The sequence below is a fragment of the Protopterus annectens genome, chromosome 1.part0 (genome assembly GCF_019279795.1).
Source record: "Protopterus annectens isolate FY-2018-M chromosome 1.part0, PAN1.0, whole genome shotgun sequence".
NCBI classification, from domain to species: Eukaryota; Metazoa; Chordata; order Ceratodontiformes; family Protopteridae; genus Protopterus; species Protopterus annectens.
Genome location: NC_056725.1, coordinates 188574001 through 188596158, shown reverse-complemented (window position 1 = coordinate 188596158; position 22158 = coordinate 188574001).

Here is a 22158-nt window from a genome sequence, read left to right as displayed (position 1 = left end):
TAGGATCAAAGACACTACAGAGTTTCTAAACATTATATCTGGAATGCAGTTGGAGTCTGGATGGGTGATGTATACCCTGGACGTGATGGCCCTATATGCCAATATACTGTATTGGGTGGGCTTGTTGGCACTAGAATATTGGCTTAATCAGGTTTCTAGGCTTGATGCCACTAACCTCCTTGCTTTAATGAGAGTTTATCCATTACCAGTGTTTTAAAGTTAAAATCATACACAGTAGAATTGGGGGGATATAGAACTTCTTTTAAGTTTAGATGATTTTTTATGACTTGTTTGATATGAAACAAAGTTTAAATTGGTGTTACTGTGTTTTTAATGATATATGTTCATTGAATTTTTTTCTGATTGTATATTTTTTCTCTACAAGCATTTTTTCTGTTTGGGATTCAAATGGTTAATAGACGGGGGATTTTTATTGGATGTGCGATCAAGGGAGGGGTATTTAAGTGTGTTTGATGATGCACATCTTAATTCTGATGAAGTACCTGTACGGAAGCACTTAATCCTTGATTTTGTGGTCAATAAATATTTTTACCATATTCTCCGGTGTGCTTCCGCTATTGCTCCTGGACGTATTTGCTGCTCTGGTGTGGAATTAATCAGGTTTCACTTTATACCCCTGGCTTCAACACTTTCTTATTGTGTCTTACTGCCTGGGTTTTAAGGGAATATTTATTGAATTTAACTTTCTGGCACACAATTGTGCAGTAGCGTATGGTGCTGCATAACACACAAACAAGCAGAAACCTGTTCAGATGCAGGGCTTAAATACCAGAAGCTAAAACTTGAAAAAAAAAACTCTAACAAAATTCAAAAGGACCAATGAGGATGCATATTCCAAGGCCTAGACTGGACCCCCTTTACCAGTCAGGTGCCAATCAAACACAATTCTCTCACAAAAGTGCAGATAGGCCCCTTCCAATCCAAGATGGCCTGGAAAACATGCTCAGGACAAACAAACCATTACAAACAGCTCCAGAAGCATCAGGCCTGGCTCTGGACTATGATTTACATTCAAGAAATAAAAGAGAGTTTTGGTAGGTTTTTGACAAAGGTCAGGCATGCTTTTTTAAAACACAGATAAAATATCACTTTCAAAGGCTCAGGGAAGAATCCTGCTTAATGTTTGAGATGTGCAATGTATCTACAGTCTTAGGCAGTCAGTTTTAGCTTATTTTTTTAAAACATGTTTACACCTTATAAATGCTTAATTTTATTCAGTTTAATCTGGCTTCATTTAAATTTAGCGCATAAAGAGTTTTAATTGTAGTAAGCTTATGCAAGACTGCAGCTACTCTTTGTCTGTCACTGTCAGACATTTTTTTTAATTTTCCTTTCTCGAGGCATCATTTTTTATGTCTAAAATTGTCATTGTTACTGATAATTCCTACTGCATGTCCCTTGCACTGGATTTACAACAGTCAGCTGTGCCTGATTTTGCTGTAATTCTTTGATTTTTCCTTATAGTTTGACCTTGTCCCTTGTGGGGTTTTTTTAGGTAAATTGCTGAGAATTACAGCCAGTCAATGCCAGTTATTAGAGTTTTATACATTTTACTGTTCAGAAAATACATGCTGATACAAGGCTTGTTGTTCTGTTAGCTTTAAAAAAAATTAGAGTAATATGTAAAACTTGTTCCTGATTTAGGGGCTTTGCTCACCTGCCATTATTTTTGGGTTTGTCCAGAATTCTTGACAAAGAAGGGGTCTATATTAGAACAGCGAAGCAATGAAAGAGCGAATGCTCTTTCGTCGACACGTAAAACCCGAAGTCTGAAAACAGCGAAGTTACGGAACAGTGATTTTTTTCCCAGGGAAAAAAATCGCTGGGCCATTCTTTGGACTTTGCTGTTTTCTCCACTGTGGTGCGATCTCGGAGTTGGTATATTTAAGTAGGAGAGTTGTGGGGGGCACAGCCCCCCAGTTTATTTTGTCTTTATAATTTTTTTTTTTTGGAAAAGCATTTTTTTTCTCTGGGGAAAAAAAAATCGCTGTTTCGTAACTCCGCTGTTTTCAGACTTCAGGTTTTACATGTCGACGAAAGAGCGTTCGCTCTTTTGTTGTTTCGTTCTTCTAATATAGACCCCCAAAGAAGTTGAGCTGTATGATTGGATTGCTTGAAACAGCCACACCATCTGTGACCAGCACTCTGTAATTTATGTAACATGCCATATGTTTCTATTGTCCAGCTTTGAAATGTGGTTTAGGGTCAGTGGGTTTTCAGTCTTACTTTCCATGAGTGTGATGCTTTTCTCAGCTGTCAGGAACATTAGAGACAGTTGTGACTTGTCCCCAGCAGTCATGGACACATTACTTTGTTAAAATTATAGCTCTAACATTGGTTGCAGCTCTTTTGGTGCTCTGTCTTGTTGCAGCTCTTTGGCTGTACTTTGCACACACAGATTTATTTGATCCTTCTTCTGATGCTACCTGGTGTCCATACCTTCTGCTAACTTTGGAGTAATCATGAGCCCTGTTATTACATCACACCATTTTAGCTTCAAACACTATCTGTTCTCATCTAGATTGGAGCATTGCTACTTAATGTGTATCTGCACATTTTTTGAATGAATGGATTGGTTGGCTTAGTTGACTGTTACAAATACGTGACAATAGAAAAATCTAAAGGTATTACTGCTCAGTGTTAGGAGTCTAAGAAAACCTCCACTCCCTAGAAACTATCTTTACCATAGAGAATGCTGACATCTGTGTGGTCACTGCGACATGGCTTAAGGCTGCGGAAAGCACACCAACAGTGCAAGGTTATAATAACTTCTGCACATTTAGACCAGCTACTTCACAGGCAGGGACTAAAGGTGGAGGTGTCTCTATTTACATCAAAAATAATTATACTTCAAAGCTGGTCAAACAGGACAAGAACAATGCACCTGAGATGCTCCATGTTCAACTCACCACAGGCAAAATCCAATACTACTTCCTTGGGAGCTATAGTCCTCCCCTCTATGACCCAGGAAATGCATACCATGAATTTAAACTTATTAGAAACACTAACCATCCAACCCAATACCATATTCATAGGTGACTTTATTTACCCCACTATTAACTGGACATCCTATATGACACCAAACGTACAGGCACAGAGATTCCTGGATTTTGTAAACAAACTTCCTGGACCAGATAGTTGATACACCAACCAGGGGTGCAACCATACTGGATCTGGTCCTCACTAATATGAGAGAGTGCTGCACACCCCTTACTGTAGTGTCTTCCCTGGTAAGGTCAGACCACAAAATGGTCTCCTTTGAAGTAAAAATAAAAACTGGACCTCTAGCTAAACCTGGAATATTCAGGAACTACTCTAAGGCTAACCTCCTGCTATTAAGTGATAACCTGGTAAAATTTCAAGCCCCCATAAACCCTAAGAAAATTGCTGCCTATGCAGATCTGTTCACAGAAACCATGTACAAGTATGTTAATAGCTGCATAGAGGCAGTTGTACCCATCAGGAAGAAGTACAGAACTAACTCAAAAAACAAGCCACCCTGGTGGAATCACAAAATAATAGGCTGTATAACAGGAGGAAGAAAATTATGGCAAAATTTAGGAGGTGCACCTCTGAGCAGGATAAAACCACTCTCATCAAACTAAAGAAATAACACAGGACAAATAAAGTCTACCAAAGCCAAATATGAGGTAAGTTTAGCCTCCCAGGCCAAGAACAGCCACAAAGCATTCTTTAGCTATGTCCACATCCTCAAAGGCAGTGTGTGTGCAGAGCTTGTTGTAAATGGAGCCACCTATAATGAACCAGAAGATATAGCAAACCTCCTGGCTAATAAATTCAGCTCAAACTTTACCCCTCTCTCCCCTTCAACCTTCCCTCAGGAAATACCATCAAATATAACTCCCTCTACTATCACTAGGGAACAAGTTCTTAATGCTCTCTCTAAGACCAAGAACACTGCATCAATGGGCCCAGACAATATCCCAGGATGCCTTCTAAATAGCATGAAACCTGACCTATCAGGGCCTCTGGAATTACTATTTAACTGTAGCCTCCAAACAGGCTTCATTTCTCATGAATGGAGAACAGCAACAGTTAACCCTCTGCACAAAGGTGGGCCAGCTACAGACCCTGGAAACTATAGACACATAAGTCTCACTAGTCTTATATGTAAAGCCATGGAAAGAATTATCATGGAAATGATCAGATGAGATATAGTAAACCTCTAGACACTGGACCCAACCCAGTTTGGTTTTGTCAAGGGCAGATTACGCCTACTTAACCTGGTGGACTTCTTTGAAAAGGTAACCAAAGCAATGGATGAGGGACAAATGGTTCACACTGCCTACCTTGACCTGACCAAGGCATTTGATACAATACCCCACTTGGGTGTTGTTGATAAACTCAAAAGGTTAGGTACACAGTTGTATGTCACTCAGTAGATAGCCAAATGGTTCACAGACAGGACCCAGGATGTTAGAATTGGGGAGTCCACCTCTACAAAGAGGCCAGTCACAAGTGGACTCCCTTAGGGATCAGTCCTGGGACTGCTCCTTTTTGGCATTTACTTCTCTGAAGTCAAGGCCAATGTCAGTGGTCTCTGGCTGACTAAATTTGCAGATGACTGCAAATTAGGAGCTGTCATTGAATCCCACACTGTCACAAATGTTCTCGGGGAGGTGCTGACACAGACAAACAACTGGTGGTAGAGCCATGGACTAAAGTTAAATGCCAAGAAATGCATAATAGTATCCTTTGGGAAGTCATCCACCACTGGTAACTATCATATTGACAAGACACGCCTTAGAATTGACCCAGTAGTCAGGGACTTAGGGACACACATAGATAGTACTCTAGCCTTTGACAATCATGTGTCTACAGTAGTGAGGAAATCATTTTATGTTGCGCAACTTATAAACAAAGGTATGGCGTCTAAGTCCAAGGAAGTCATTGTCCCACTGTATTCGGCATTCATCAGACCTGTCATTGGGTACAATGCCCCCTTTGGTATGTACCTAACCAGACATGTCTATTGTAATTTGTGTTTGTATACTGACCATGTCTAAATATCTAAATGTTTCTGTAATTTCTCTGTGTGGAGCTTTTCTCCCCAGGCCTCTGCTGAAAAAGGGCCTTTTCGGCTCAGACACTCCCGGTTAACAAATGTAAAATAAAATAAAAAATAAAATAAATAAAATAAAAAAAATATCCAACAACTGGAATGTCTACAGAGGTTCCTCACTACAAAAATACAGGGTGTAAGTAAAATGTCCTATGCGGACCACCTCAAGGGCCTATTTCTGTATTGTGTCTCCTACAGGCTTTTGCGGGGAGATCTATACCTGTCATACAGAGCATTGTCAGACCCCACTCTGATGGACCTTCTGCATATCCACAAAACAAACAGCACCAGAACTACCCATTCTAAAGACTTAAACCTTGACTGTGATTATATATAGGACCTGCTGGAGAGACAGGTATGTATTTCAGAGACCACCCTGTCCATGGAACAGGCTCCCCATCCACGTGAAGCAGAGTTCCTCCCTAAGCCAATTCAAGTGCAACTTGGACAATTGGATGGGGAACAGGAAATTCATCCATGGTTTGGCACCTATGTCTCGAATGGACATGGGCAACCTGTAAATGGTTTATCTCCCAGGCCCCTGCTTGTAAATGTTTCATCTCCCAAAACCCTGCTTACACTTATAAAGGGTATCAGAACTTGTCAGAGATTTGGGATGTATGGTTAGGCTTAAAAAGGCCCTTGTAGTCATTAGCCTAATAACCACCTATGAACCTATACTAGGTACCTGGCCCTGTACTTAAATTTTAGATGTGAGTTTCACTGCACATCATTGCTTAAGGGAGCAGCAGCCAGGCTGTTTATTGCCAAGTAGTTGACCAATGGTCAGTGTATCAAACTCAAAAGATTACAGTTGTACTATCATGATGACAAGACTTGGAGCAGAGTGAACAGTTAAGTGTGGTATTTCCTCACTTTCTCCCTCTTCTCTGGGTTTGTGCAACCTCTGAGTTGGTATATAAAAACATTATATATGTATGGTTTAGGGGTGTGGAAGATTACCTCCCCATTGGAGTACAGGGTACTCTGTTCCCCTGCAAAAAAAAAACAAAAAAAAAGTTTGTGTTTGGAAACCTTGGGAGTGTTGCTGTTTTGGTTAGTGGCATCCTAAGTTTTTTTTCAAAGGATTCATATGATTCATGGGAATTTCAAGGCAACTTAGTCTCATGACCATGTCCGCCTTGCTAGTATTCACCTTTCAGTCATACCACCTTTTCCTAGGAAGGTTAGGCTAGTCAGTCCTAGGGTAAATTTGTGGGTAGTCATCTAAGATCTGTTTTAAGGATAATAGCATATTGCACTGCTTGCCTTGCAGGGTCATTCTGTTCTAGTGGTGGAGAACACACTGGATGATGAATCTGTCTCTCCTATGTATTTTATTTATCTTCTGGTAAAGATTTAGGTCCATGTTTCTGGATGTGACAACCCACCACTGCCAACCAGTAATCAAGGAGCCTCAATCCTCACCACTGGCAAAAGTGTGTGGGGGGGGGGGTTCACTGTGAGGATGACAAGTACACACACAGTATTTTCAGATGCAGCTCTCTGCATCAAGTGCAATTTCCCTTAAGAGCATACAGAGACCACAGTCCGTCTGGGGCTGGTTCCTGTACCTTTCTCCAGATCCCCAGTAAGACTCCCCACTGGCACAGCTATAGAGTTGAGTCCTTAGCCAGGGTTCTAAGCCAAGTCCTCCAACAATCTCTCTGTCCAACCAGTGTTTCATGACACACACACACACACACACACACACACACACACACACACACACACACACACACACACACACACACACACACACACACACACACAGCCCTTCTTTCAGCTACCTAAAGGGCCTTAACAAAGGGTATCCAATCTTACTGTGGAATATTAATACAAATGGTAGTTAGACCAAGAGCAAAGCTGTTAGGAGTGGCCCACACAGTGTCACCAAATCAATATGCAAGTAGTCTGAAAACTTAAATATGTCTACACAGATCAGCCACAATGAAATGTTTAAATATATTTAATAATAAATAATAAAAGAACAAGACAATACTAAATATATATATTCACAGTGACATCAGAGTTAAAAACCATAGGAAATATTTAAAACAACATTGCAGGACAGTCTCAAATAAGTAAAGAAAAATATCTAAACTAAGCTTCACTATATTTCTGGATTAATCTAAGAGAATTATACTATAAGCTAAGAACTTACTAATAGAGAAAGGCAGATGTGGTGATTGGCTCTTCTAGTTGTTGTCAGGTCCAAGACAGAATGCAGAATGTCCTGTCTCACAAAGAGACCTTTCAAACCAATATCCAAAACACTACCACTGGGATAGCCTGCAGAATGACACCACCTCTGGCCATCTGACTGCCAGCCCCCAGGCCAAACCCCCCACTGCTGCAGCTAGCAGCATTCAGCATCCTCCTGCAAAAACATACAGACAAGGGCTTCCCCCCAGATCTCCGGCAGATGCTGGAAGTTACAAAACAACCACATTCCTTCATGCCCTCAAGACTAGCAACTAGTTCACTCCAAACACAACACAAAGTCCACCCAGCACACACACAGTGTCTCTTGCTGCATTGAAAACTGAAAGATACCATGCTTTATGGCCTAGCTATAAAGCAGTTCAACTTCAGCTACCTTTCTGAAGCCTGCTGGACCACAGTCCACCTCCTGCATTCCAGTCTCCACTGTCAAAACACATACATCCAAACAGCCACAACAGTGTATGCACACCTCTGCTCTCCCCCAGCAGGGCACACTATGGCCATACCTCAAACAGCACTCTGCAAATACCTACCCAACACACATGTCGGCACAAGCAGCCTGACACACACATGACACATAGCTCTAACACATTTGCAACGCAAGCATCTCACATAAATCATTTTGATATTCACCAATGACATATTGCTATTTACAAAACTCCAACTAGCGGTGCTGGCAGTATCCCCCACATCACACTGGGATTAGGGGAATTATTAGATATGATATACAGGGGTCCAGAACAACTCATTCTGTAATGGAGCTGAAGGCTGGGCATAGATCACCCCTCCAGAGTCTGTAAGACACTGAGCACAGGGAGACTGCATTCAGCCTCTCTTGGTAGCACAGGGTATTTAAGCCTGTGATCTTTGTAGTTAGGCACTTCTGGGATCTTTGATGTGTCTAGTGAGGTACACCTCCAAGGAGGTGTAGTACTTAACAATCAGAGCTATCAATGCTGAATATAAGCGAACAATGGCCTTTTTAGATCTGCATGATATTTCCCTGACAGTTAGCTACACTAAATAGAAGGATTTTCTAACAACTGTTGTCACATGATGATTAAAACAGCTGGAGCTATCAGCCCAAGTTCCAAGATTGTTTTTGTAGTGAGGTATTATAGTACTGTGTGTTGAGGGGAAGGATCTACCAAATGCAATGATACTGTACTTTTATTTTTGCATTCCGTTTGAGCACAATTTCAGTATACCAGGTGTTCACAAATATGAGTTCTTGCTGGTTGGTACAGCTATCAGAAGGAGGCTTGGCAATAGCTACCAGTCTGCAGTCAACTGCAAACACACTTAGCCAGAGATTCTGGTTCCCAGTCTAGAGACTGGGGAAAAAGCCTTGGGGAACACAACTGGTTAGCTTAATACTTTCTGATGAAGTGCTGTCCATCACATTGTGTGGGTTCTGTCTTTTAGCCAGTTCACTATCAGTATGACTCCAGAGTTATAACTACCATGGAACTATTTTGTGTACCAGAGAATGAACAATAATTAATTCATAGCAAAGTTACTGAAAACAGAAAACACAGATAATCCAGATAACATATAAGGAGGATACACCAGGACAATCGAAGCCAACCAAACTCCAAATAAATTCCAAAATAGATTTTTATTAGGACATATAAAGATGAGTGAGTGCTTTCACGTCTCCAGGATGCTTCATCAGACTTAATTAAATATCACCATAAAACATCTTTATATAGTAATAAGAGAGCTCCTATTGGAGAGCTGATACAACACCTAATAAAGAAGGTAGTCCATTGGTAATTTAAAAAGTAGGCATAGCGCTTCTCTGCTAATAGATACTATATGACTTGCATAACAAACAAAAGATAGTATAGAAAACATATAAAAGCATATAAAAGACATATAAAAATGTAATTTCTTTCTTCTCTACATTGTTTCGTATACAACCTAATCTCTCTGTACTGTAAATATGTTCCAACACTAGAAAGCTAAATGTGTGTGTGCTACCTCTTTGTAGCACGTGGTTAGCCAGTGCATTAGTTTCATCTTCTTTATTGATGGCATAAATGTGTTCCCTAATGCGCTCCCTTAGAGTTCTAGTGGTCATACCTACATAAAAACATTGACATTTCTTGCATTGACCTAAATAAACCACATTTCTAGTTTTGCAATCTGCATATTTATTAAACTCATATTTTTTACCTGTGTCTGGATGTATGAATTCACTGGAATTCTTAATATAGCTGCATTGATTACAGGTACGACATGCATGCGTACCTTTCCTTTGTGAAATCATGCCATCATATCTGTTATTTTCGTAACATAATAACCTCTTCAAAGACTTGGTGTTCTTATAACTAAATGCAGGTCTGTCTCCTACTATTCTCATAATATTTTCATCGAGTTGTAGAATATTCCAATGTTTTTTAATGGTATTGACCACAGAATAATTGTTATTAGTATATGGTATTGCTATCCTTCTTTTACGTAGGACTATGCCTTCGGTTAGAACCAGAAGCAACTATGCTAACAACAATAAAAGAAGGATAGCAATACCATATACTAATAACAATTATTCTGTGGTCAATACCATTAAAAAACATTGGAATATTCTAGTGTTGTAACATATTTACAGTACAGAGAGATTAGGTTGTATACGTAACAATGTAGAGAAGAAAGAAATTAAATGGATACTTAAGCTAGCAAATAGAGGTCATGGTCTCAATGACAAAATTTCCCTGAGACCTTTTTTAGCAGACAGACCTTTTAAACGCTAATAAAAGACTAGTTTTTTAAGTGTTGTACTATTATATGCATTCTATATTTTTAAGTTTATATATTTGTATGTTTTGCTATATGTTTTTTATATATACATTTTTATATGTCTTTTATATGCTTTTATATGTTTTCTATACTATCTTTTGTTTGTTATGCAAGTCATATAGTATCTATTAGCAGAGAAGCGCTATGCCTACTTTTTAAATTACCAATGGACTACCTTCTTTATTAGGTGTTGTATCAGCTCTCCAATAGGAGCTCTCTTATTACTATTTAAAGATGTTTTATGGTGATATTTAATTAAGTCTGATGAAGCGTCCTGGAGACGTGAAAGCGCTCACTCATCTTTATATGTCCTAATAAAAATCTATTTTGGAATTTATTTGGAGTTTGGTTGGCTTCGATTGTCCTGGTGTATCCTCCTTATATGTTATTTGGATTTTTTCTTCTTTTTGAGAGGGTACTTTATCCTGGTTCGTGTTTACCTGCTTCTTTCAGATAATCCAGATAGTTCAAGTCAGATCTGGTAACCCACCTGTGACTTAGAGGTTGATAGGACTAATAAGAAACAGAGTACAAAGGATTAGTCCAGATAAAAAAATCCAGAGAAATAACAACAATATCAAGAACACTAATGCACCTACCTATTTAACTGAATAAACTACTTGAAACGTCATCAAGGCATCTTTATTCATCTCACAGAGAGGGCATCAGAGAGAGAGAGTCTCCTAAATCTGCTAGCTAAAGTGATTTTATCTGTACTAAAGCTACTAAAAACAGCTAGAAGCAGAACAATCAGTAGCAGCATATTCAGTATTATGCAAAACAAGTAAAATTCACTTAGCCCAGATGGTCTTGACTTCTGTGAAAGGGTCAGATCTGGTTAGATCTGATCACAATGTGGAGTGTCACTATTCATAGCAAATGAGAGGCTACATGTGCTAAAATGCCTTATGTAATCAAGACAACAGTCAGCTGCAAAAAAAAAAAAAAGTTCAGAAGAGCACACCACCTACAAGTAGCACATTCTTTCAGCTGAATAATCATTATCACAAGTGAGTGAATAATTGTGAGTCAAACAAAACAGAGATAAGTCATAGTAGTCCTGAAGGGAATTGTCTTCTTTCTCCTTTATGTCTACTGAACAACTTAACATTGGATTTACCACTGAGACAGCTAACATCAAGAGTCCTACTGTAGGGCTTTTTATTTTATCCTGCATCTCACCCTACCCTCACCTGTTATAGTGGATTTAGTCTGCTGTTCTCTGTTGCTGAATTTTTATTTTATCCTGCATCTCACCCTATCCTCACCTGCTACAGTTTGTTTAGTCTGTTATTACTTGTTGCTGACTCTACTTAAACATTACTGATCATAGGATCATATCCAGTTAATAGGCTAATGGCCCTAGGCCCCTTACAAGCATAACCAAGTTCTTACCCTATTTCCATGATGAGCACCTACTGCCTCTGTCCAAGACGGCTACAGGTGGAACCCCAGGGTAAATTTATGGTCACCCATCCAATCATCCAGATTGCGTTTGAAGAAGGCCAATGAGGTGCTCTCTTTGATATAAAGAGGAAGTTTGTTCCAAAGGTGTGGTAACCTCTGGGAGACAAATCTTTCCATCCAGCAGGCTTTATTAATGTCACATACAAGGTTAAGATATAAGAACAAAATTGAGGGACTGGAAACATACAAAGTTGCTATTTATTCCACAAAATCACAAGTTAAAACTTTCACCAACAAGGCTTCTTCAGGCAAACACACAAACTGAAATACCACAGCATCTAAATAGTAAAATAAAATTACATGACATCAATTTATACTTTCTCATTCAAAAGTTTGAGCAAAGGTTTTAAAGTGAAAGTGTCATTCAATCCTGGAAATATATGAGCTCTCATTCTCAGGATCCATTTAATTTCTTCATTCTCATTTAATAACTTTATATCCCCTCCTCGTAGAGGCTTATACACAACTTTCAAAATCATGAATTTAAAACTATGATGTTCCCCTTTTTATAGTATGTATTTGCTAAGTGCATTACTGGTTAATTTACATTTTATGTCACTTAAATGACCGGCTATACGGTCCTTAAATTTCCTATTAGTCATGCTCACATGTTTTTAATTTATCAGATTATACATTGAATGAATCTGAATACTCGGTTTTAAGTAAAGGTTTGACATTTGTCCCATCGTCTTTGATAGACATTTCAACAACATTGACCGAAATTAAATATTTTATACGTAATTTAAATTTAAAAATCTGTTTTGGTAATTCTCAGCAATATACATTAGGAACCTTAAAGCGGACTAGTACTAATGTACCCTATAATAATGTGATTTTACAAGTGTTTGAGTAGGCGATTGAAAGGGATGTATATAAGTTTCAGTTTGTGTGTTCGTCTGAAGAAGCCTTGTTAGTGAAAGTTTTAACTTGTGATTTGGTGGAATAAACAGCAACTTTGTATGTTTCCAGTGCCTCAATTTTGTTGCTATATTTTTGCTTTCTTGTGAGGACTGTGTCATGACCTGTTCGCTGTCATTTGTATTGTTCCTTATTATACAAGGTTAAGATCTTCAGAGGGAGTAACGAGTGTACCATTTGACTTTCATATATGAAGCATTCCCAAAAATCCAGGGTCAGAGATTGGCTTATATGCAAGGCAGAGATCGCCTATGAGTAGTCTGTATGAAACAGAATAAAATGACAGTGATTTCAGATGATCCCCATAGGACAGATGAAGACCTTGAATTTTCCTTGTGAGGAACCTTTGTGGTTTCTCCAGTTGCTGCAGATGCTTAGAATGGTACCTACCAAAAGGGGCTTTGTACTCAATTATTGACATGATGAGGGAAGAGTACAGGGAGGTAATAACTTTTTTTTTTTTTCTGGATGCAATGCCCTTCTTACCACTGTAGAGGTGTGGTGATCAAAGGTAAGATTGCTGTCACCCTGTGTGCCCAGGTCTCTCACCACTGAGTGTGTACTTAGGATATTGCTATTGATGTGGTAGTAAGCAGGAACATCGCTCTTACTGAAAGAGATGATAATACATTTTTTGCATTGAGTTTAAGGCCATGACTTTCACACCAGTCATTTGTTAGTGTAAGATCCTCTTGTACTATGTTGACATCATTTGGAGATTCTATGACCATTCCCAGTTTGCAGTCATCAGCAAACGTTGTCAGCCACAGACCTTTAGTTTTTGCTTGTACTTCAGAGAAATAGAGTCCAAAAAGTGGAGGTCCCAGGACTGTTCCCTTTGGAACACCACTGGTTACAGGTCTGCTCAAGGAGGTGGATTCCCCTATTTTGACTATATGTGTTCTATCAGAGAGCGAGTTAGTGACACATCTAAGGATATAAGAATTGATACCTTGTTTTTCTTTTTTTTTTTTTTTTAATTTCTCCAAATGATACCTAGCTGAGTGAGTTTGTAAATGATGCCTGAGTGGGGGATAGTGTCAAATGCCTTGGCTAAGTCTAGGTATGTGTATGCACAGATTTCCCCTTCTCCAGAGCCTTGATGACTGTCTCAAAGAAGTCCACCAGGTTTAACAGGCATGATCTCCCTTTGACAAATCCAAACTGAGTATTGTCAAGTGAGTGGAGATTACCTATATATTTGTTGATAAGGTCCGTAATGATTTGCTCCATGGCCTTGCAGATAAGGCTAGTCAGCCTAATAGGTCTATAGTTCCTAGGGTCAGTGGAGGCACTACCTTTGTGGAAGGGAATAACGGTGGCCATTTTTCATTCAGCTGGGATGAAGCCGGTGCTTAGACTATGATTGAAAAGAGTACCCAGTGGTGTTGCTAATTCTTGTTTGAGCCTGCTGTTATTCTGAAAGTATCTTAGTTCTAGTTTAAGCACTTGGGCTTCAAGCCAGTTATTTTTTGATGGAGGATTTGAGGTCTGGACTCTTGTGGCAGGAGAAGTGCTAACTACTACCACTGTTCAGTAGTACGTGGAATGAGAAGATGGTTTTACCTAGAATATTGGTGACTGAATTGCATTATTGTTCTTGGAACATTCTCCAGCCAGGACCCTCACAGTCTTTCTGAAGTGTTAGCAATAGTACTATAATTTTAGAGCTATTAACAGAGTTCTGTTGATGCAATTTCAAAAATTTCACAGACATATGAACTGTAAAACTACTTCTGCTATTTAGTGGGGATACGTTTCTTGTTCTGACTGATGAAATGTTCTGTTTGCTTAAAGTATTTCATAATTTTGGTAATCGTGTCATTACTGTCTTTCCAATGCAATACAGCACAAAAATATAACTTTGTTCAGTTTTAGTCATCATAATGTCACTGTCCTTACAAGTTAGTACAGTACAAAATAGTACATCTTTGTTCTTGAAATTATGTGATTTTTTTTTATCTGAAGCACAACTGTCTTTGTGCATTAGTTTACATTTTTTTTCAATTTCTTTTATATTGCTAATTACCTCCTTGTTTGTTGCACTATGATATACTAAAACTTCATCCAAACCATAATAATTGAGCACGATAAAGCAGTAATCTCTGTCCTCTGTAGATTGCCAGGATTTCTAAAATGTACTATTGGATTGTGGAAATACACATAATGTTATTTCATAGGGAAATTTTTTTTATTTTTAATAATGGCTTGTGGGCAAGTAACCCATGCCATTTGCAAGGGCAAAATATGTAATGATTACAGCAGCAGTACAGTCTGAAACAGGCAGCCTGAAGTCTCTGTGTGCTGCCATTGTTTGTTATATTTGTAATAACCTAACTGAAGTCTGCTTTGTGACACGGGTTCAATCCCCAGACAAAGCTCAGTGTTTTCCTTTCCTCTTTTGTTTTAATACAATCTTAATTATTTATTTATGTTTACCAGGGTAGAACACTGATCACAAATGACTGACCCAACATTAATAGTAACAGTAAATTGTACATCAGCATGGTGCTAACATATAAAATATAGGACTATAAGAAACTGCATGTACATAGAGGTCAACCTATATAATACACGAATACAGGAAATGCATTTGCATTGGGATTTACATATTTGTTGCAGTCAAACAATGTTTCAAAAACAAAATATATGTACATAGTCACATAAGAAGCAAACAAAAAAAAAAGAGAGGGAGAGAGAGAGAAAAGGAAAAAGGGAACATAGGAAGGAGAGCGGGAGAAAGAGAGAGAAAGTTGGAGAGTCAGCCTGAGTGTAGATTATTTAACTGTATATCGGTAGCATATCATCTGGGAGATATTTTAGTTTAGGGTGCACCATCTTGTAGGGTGGCTCACATTGTGTCATCTTGCCTCTTCTGTAACACACTGTCCGGTGCTGTTTCTGAAAGGAGAAAAATAACATATCAGGAAACCAAACAATTTCTGAAACCTCTGTGTTTATTTCAATGGACATCCAAGCATATGAGATCAGTTGCAATAAAGGCAGTAGCATAGCTAGGAGGGGGGATCCACCCTGGACAGCACTTTTGGGACCGTCAACTTTTAATTAAAATAAAAATCGATGAACTGTTTAAGGGTGTTCTTCTTTAAGAATGGTCCCGTAGCATCACATCTGTGTGTGCATTATTTTCTTCCTGTCTGCACGCACAATTTCAAAACTTGCTGCTGCCCGATTTAATTCTTCTTCTGCTGCTATTCAAGTAAGGAGAGGGATGAGAGAGTTGCTAATTCCAAAATGTGTGTGTTTGGTGGTTAGTGTTACTCAGGCTCAGCCTTAGGTACAAGAAGCAAAACCCTGAATTGTCTACCCATACCACCACTTGTGATTCAAAGAGTCAAGTCCATAGTTCTCAACTGTCTAGATTTTCACAGAATGTCTGGAATGTTTGGGTCATACATTTGGTCTGTTCCTCTTAACATTTGTGGTTTTCTGGCGAATCAGTGAGAACTAAATTCACTAAAATTATGATAGCCATTTAAGTTTCAGTCTTCCTATCTTTTAGGAAATGCATGGTAGCACAAACCCCCTTGTTCTAGCAACCTTCTAAGATTATATAAGAAATGTTTAAAATGTGTCCCTGGTTTTGGGCCTTTGTCCCCCCCCCCCCCCAATACATTTTGGCTTTTTCCAGATTTCTTCTGCTGCAAAGTTGAGAGAGATTTAGTTGAGTGTCAAGTGGATTTTACAAAAAGCTGAGAGCTTCAGGAGAAGAGAAGTTTAATGCTGTGTATGCTACATCTGTTTGCATTGTTAGTAGCACAACAGGTAGTATACTTGCTTTTGATGCAGAAGGCTGTAGGTTCTACTTCTATGGTATGTAGATGGATTGCTGATACTGTACTGTGTTGTACTTTATAGGGAGTGGATGCTGTAGTCCTGTGAATGTCCTCCTTTGGAGGAGATACCTAGTAACCATGAACCTGTTATCAGTTTGCCATCCATTTCCTATTGCAATATTACTAGCTTATTTTTTTAATGTAACATAGGTGGTTTATTCTTCAAGGGCAACAGGCACTTTATTTCTAGATGAAACAATGAAATATAAAGTTGTTTGCTAGCAGCAACCTCTTCATTAGTTACAGATCTCTTTAATGTGGAATTATTTATATGACATTTACTTCTGCAGAGATTGTGCATATTTACTGATATTGGTAGATTGTAAAGATGGAAGTTTGAGTAGACTTTTATGATGGAAATGTTCTGAACTGTGTAGTTTTGTCATTATTGGTTCATACATTTTGTTTCATTGTTTAATGGAAAAATGTTCAAAACAATAAAGTTAAACACATCCTAACAAGTTTGCTGTACTATGCAAGGAATATAATTTAATACAATCATGAAGGTGAATCAAAGAACACATGTATGTGTGCAAGTGACGTCTGATTTGAAAACAGACCAAAGGTAAACATCATCCTCCACTGGCCAGATGCATTTTCATTGAATATAGGTTTCAGTGCTATTTCAATGAATGTGAGTTTCAAGGGCAGAGACGTTTTAATGCTAAGTCTGTTTTCATTGTGAGACTGTATTGCTTTGTTTAGCAGATGTCTATAAGTGTTTGTGCTATAAAATTTAAAATAAAAGTTTTAAATGAAATCCAAATAATCATTGTGTAAGTAAAGCATAAAGCAGTATGCACGTTAAAGTGTTTATGGTAAATGGGGAGAAATTGTCAAGTAATGGAACATCGGAATGGCTGCAGGGGGGGGGGTGTATGGGGCAGCCCATTTGACCATGATTTTGTGAGGGGGGGAGAGGTGGAAACTCAAAGTCAGCCCCAGGTGGCACAAACTCTAACTACACCACTGCATAAAGGTTAAGGTCTTCACCTCCCATGCACAAGGTACAAGGTTTAATCTTGACCTCAGGCCATTGCCTATTTGGAGTTTGCATGTTCTCTCTCTCTGTCTCTGTGGAGTTCCTCCCACTTCCAAAAACATACTTAATACTTTGATATCTCATACTCACCAAAGAATAGAGCTTTTGGGCAGCAGCACAGACTCCACAGACTCTACATTGTGCCCTATAGGGGGAAGAGTTGTATAGATCAACCACTTTGGGCGTATACTGTGGTACACAGTTTTCTCTAGATTGGGGAACATGGATGACAGACTGCATGCTGTGGCAAGGCTAGCTACTCAGTGGTGTAAGATATGGTTCTAGATGGCTAATGTCACCAAAAATGGGCAGAGGTATTTGCTGGTTATAAGTGAGTTGAGGACTCGGTCTACTCTGACTTAAGCCAGGGACCCATGCTAACTGGTGGGAAGCATGTATGTGCCCCCATTTTCCAGTGTGTGCAAGCCATAAAGCTCAGAAGCCCTGCTCAGTAAGCTACTGACTGGCCAGTGTCCAGCTTCCCAGCTTGGGATAGCTCTGTTGATCAAAATCTGGACATAAAACCAATCAACCTGCTAAACATGAACTAAGAATTTCTATACTCAATATAGGTTTACTAACAGTGAAGCTTGGAAGTGGATGACATGAACAGGAAAATCATTTTCTTGGGTGGTGAAAGCCAGAGTACCTTTTTGGCTAGGCTTGTATAGGCCCTAGGGCTGATAGCCTAGTACCTACCTATGAACCTATGAACTAACGGTGAAGCTTGGAAGTGGATGACATGTTGGTAAGGAGAAGGCTGGACATCCTATGTATTCAGCAGACAAGATGGAAGGGCAGCAAAGCCACTTGGCTAGGGATCCAGAGTCTACTAATCCAGAGGAGGAGGACAGGATAGAAATGGGAACTGTGGTGAGGCAGAGGCTTCACAAGACAGTGAGAGATGTTATCAGAATTAGTGACAATGTTATGGCAATTAAACTCTAACCTAATTAGAGGGCAGTCTTCATAATCTCAACCTATGCTCCCACAGCAGGGTAGTGATAATGAGAAAGAGTGCATTCAGACAGCAGTTGCAGGACTTATGAGATAAAGGACAACATGAACTGGTGTTGATAATGGGTGACCTGAATGTACATATTTGGACAGACAGAACAGGATAACAGCAGCAGGAATAAAGAAGGAGAGACCATTCTAGACTTTTGTCTGGCAAATGACTTGATGGTAGTCAATACATGGTTTAGAAAGAGAGACGGTCACAAGATCGCATACAAAAGTGGCCAACATGCAACTTGGGTAGACTTCCTCCTAGTAAGGAAAGAGCACTCGGGTAGAACCAGCAGTCATTCCCAGTGAAACAGTTGGCCCACAGCATAAATCTCCTCCTAGTAAGGAAAGGGAACTGGGGTAGAATCAGCAATTGCAAAGTCATCCCTAATAAAACAGTCATACCAATAGCATAAACTACTGGTTGCCACAATCAGCTGTAAGCAGTGGTCAGAGAAGGCTGTAAGGTCAACAGAGACCAGGCTGAAGACCTGGAAGTTGACTAGATAGAAAGCACAACACTTCAAGGAGTTACTCAGGGCTCCAGCACCCCAAGAAGAGGATGAAATAGGTGGAGTTGAAGAAGAAGAATGGCAGTGCCTCAAAACAGCATGTGTGAGGATTACAGAACAGATATGTGGCTGAGCAAGTTATGAAAATAAGGTAAATGGTGGTGAAATGTTGAAGTACAGGAAGTCATCAAAAGAAAGAAGGAGTGCAGGAAAAAATGGGAGACAGAGGAAGATGTACTAGGTTAGAAAGGAATACTGGCTGGCTAACAAAGAGGCTAAGAAAGGAGTTGCAACAGCAAAGAAAATGCATAGATCCATGATTTGACAATGAAATACACAGGATACAGTATCCATGATTTGACAATGGAATACACAGGACACAGTAGAGCATGAGGGGATACCAGTGATGTAATAATAAACTAAAAGTAAATAAAAAATGAGAATTAAATATGACAATCAGTATATACAAAAATATTACAAGCATACACTACTTCCTACACTTGTTTCTCATTACATAGTGCTGTAGTTCATTTTTCTTCTCTCCATAGCTCTCAGCCTTCCACATCCAGAATGTGGAAAAAACTGCTATACATAATTTGTAGCACTTAACTAACCATTTATTACAACTTCGGTTAGGAAGCTTACAGAATAGTTAAAATGCATTTTATTTATAATTTTTTATGATGAATTACCATTACTCAGTATTATTTACTGTGGATATCAGTTAAAATAATTAACACCAAATGTTTGACACACCCTTACAATGTGGAACTTAGAGGAATGTGGACTTTTCAAGACTCAAACAAGGATCATTCCCCATAATAAAAACACCATTTTAAGTCCTCACTCTCCCTTGATAATACAACCATTGAAAGTTCTCAAAGCAAATTATTAAGGATGATAGTGGATGATAATCTTAAATTCAAACTGCATATTCCAAACTGCATAAGAAAAACTCATCAAAAACTAGGTACGGGTGTTTTGTAGAGTCAAAAACGTTCTTACCAATGCAACTAAAAGTTCACTTGCCACTACTTATCTCCTCCTCACACTTCTTTATGGTGCTCCCATCTTTACTAACCTTCAGGCATGACAAAAAAATCAAAACTTGAACAATGCTGTAACAAAGTGACTACATTTACAGCAAATATCTGTTTTAGAATCTACCAGTATATAGCACTAAAAAGCCTAAATTGGTTAGAACTACCCCATCAATTACCATATACACAGCTTCTTACCACCTATAAAATTATCCAAAATCCATCTTCTTGTCCAGTACTAAATAACATTCTATACAACTATGTTCCCAGTCTGTCATTATAATCCAATGACCAAAAACACCTGTGTGTCCACAAACCTATCAAATCTGTTGAGCACTGTCTGTACTCGCACCATATTGCTAATTCCTGGAACTCTTTACCTGTATCCATCCATCCATCCTCAACCCCTTTTCCCATTTTGCACATGAGTTGGGTTGTCACTTCCACAGTGACAATCATCTTGAGCCAACGTTTACACTGCTGGGTGGCTATCTCTGCCACAGTAGCTCATACCACTCACTCACACATATACTCTCACCTAGAGCCAATTTAGAGTGTCCAATCCACCCATTATATGTCTATAGAATGTAGGAGAAAACTGGAGAACTCAGAGGAAACCCACATGACCACATGGAGGACATGCAGACTCTGGACAGAAGGCACCCCAGCTGAAAACTGAAACAGAGAACCTCTTGTTGTGAGGCGATAATGCTAACTGCTGCACCACTGCAGCCACCCAACTCTTTACCTGTATCCATCAGGTCAATACCCTCTCTCCCATCCTTTAAAACTATTCTAAAAGACTTCCTTGTAAAAGCTGGCTCTGTTCTTGCTCAGCACCAGGATAAACTGTATCCTTAAATGTGGCTAAATATCTATTCATACCTACATCTCCTCACTCTCCCTTATTCACTTACTTCCTTACTTCTATCAATTTTTCTCCCCTGCCTTTCTCTCTAAATATACCATAAGCCTTCTTTTCTCTCACTTCATATTGCAATTCCTGTTATTAACTTACCTTTAATTTCTTTATAAATTGGATACATTTTATCCAAATATTAAATCATTGTCATATTACTTGTATATATTCTTAACCAATGTTTTCATATTATGTCTAATTTGATATAATTATTTAAACTGTAGTTGCTTTTTGTATTATTTTTAAAGATTGTAAACTATTGTTCTGAAAATGTTTTGTAATACTTAGGAGCTTTTCTCCCTGGGCCTCCACTGAAAATGGGATCCTACCCAGGGGATGTTCCTGGTAATCTAATGTCAATCAATCAATCAATAAATAAATAAAATAACGAGTTACACTTGACAGGTCTGCTTCCCTTTCTCTCCCTCTCTTAGCTGCTAATACCCCAGGATCTTTTCTTTGCTATGTAGTATAGTTATGGGAATAGGAATGTCTTAAGTCTGCCATATAGAAATATTTCTTCAGTTAATATGCAGTGTGTAATCCCACATACATGATGGTGCTCACGTCTGCTGGTACACATACATGATGGTGCTCATGTCTGCTGGTACACATACATGATGGTGCTCATGTCCACTGGTACACATACATGATGGTGCTCATGTCCACTGGTACACATACATGATGGTGCTCACGTTCGCTGGTACACATACATGATGGTGCTCACATCCACTGGTACACATACATGATGGTGCTCACATTCACTGGTACACATACATAATGGCGCTCACGTTTGCTGGTACACATACATAATGGTGCTCACGTTCGCTGGTACACATACATGATGGTGCTCACGTTCGCTGGTACACATACATAATGGTGCTCACATTTGCTGGTACACATACATAATGGTGCTCACGTCTGCTGGTACACATACATAATGGTGCTCACGTTTGCTGGTACACATACATGATGGTGCTCACGTCCACTGGTACTCATACATGATGGTGCTCTTCTATTTGTCCAATTATAATAAGAAACAAAATCCAATACAAACTGCAGAACATTGTATGTAACATGTAAGTGTACTTTCTAGCTTGTAAATATTCTTTTATATAGAACTTGGGTTATTTATCTTAGCTCTTATACCACTGCATGTGTATGTTCCATCTGAATTACTTATTTATCCCGACTGTAAGTGTTTTTGGCTTTGCACCTCAATAAATTTTGTATATTTTCTTTTGTTATATATGTGTGCATTGCGTT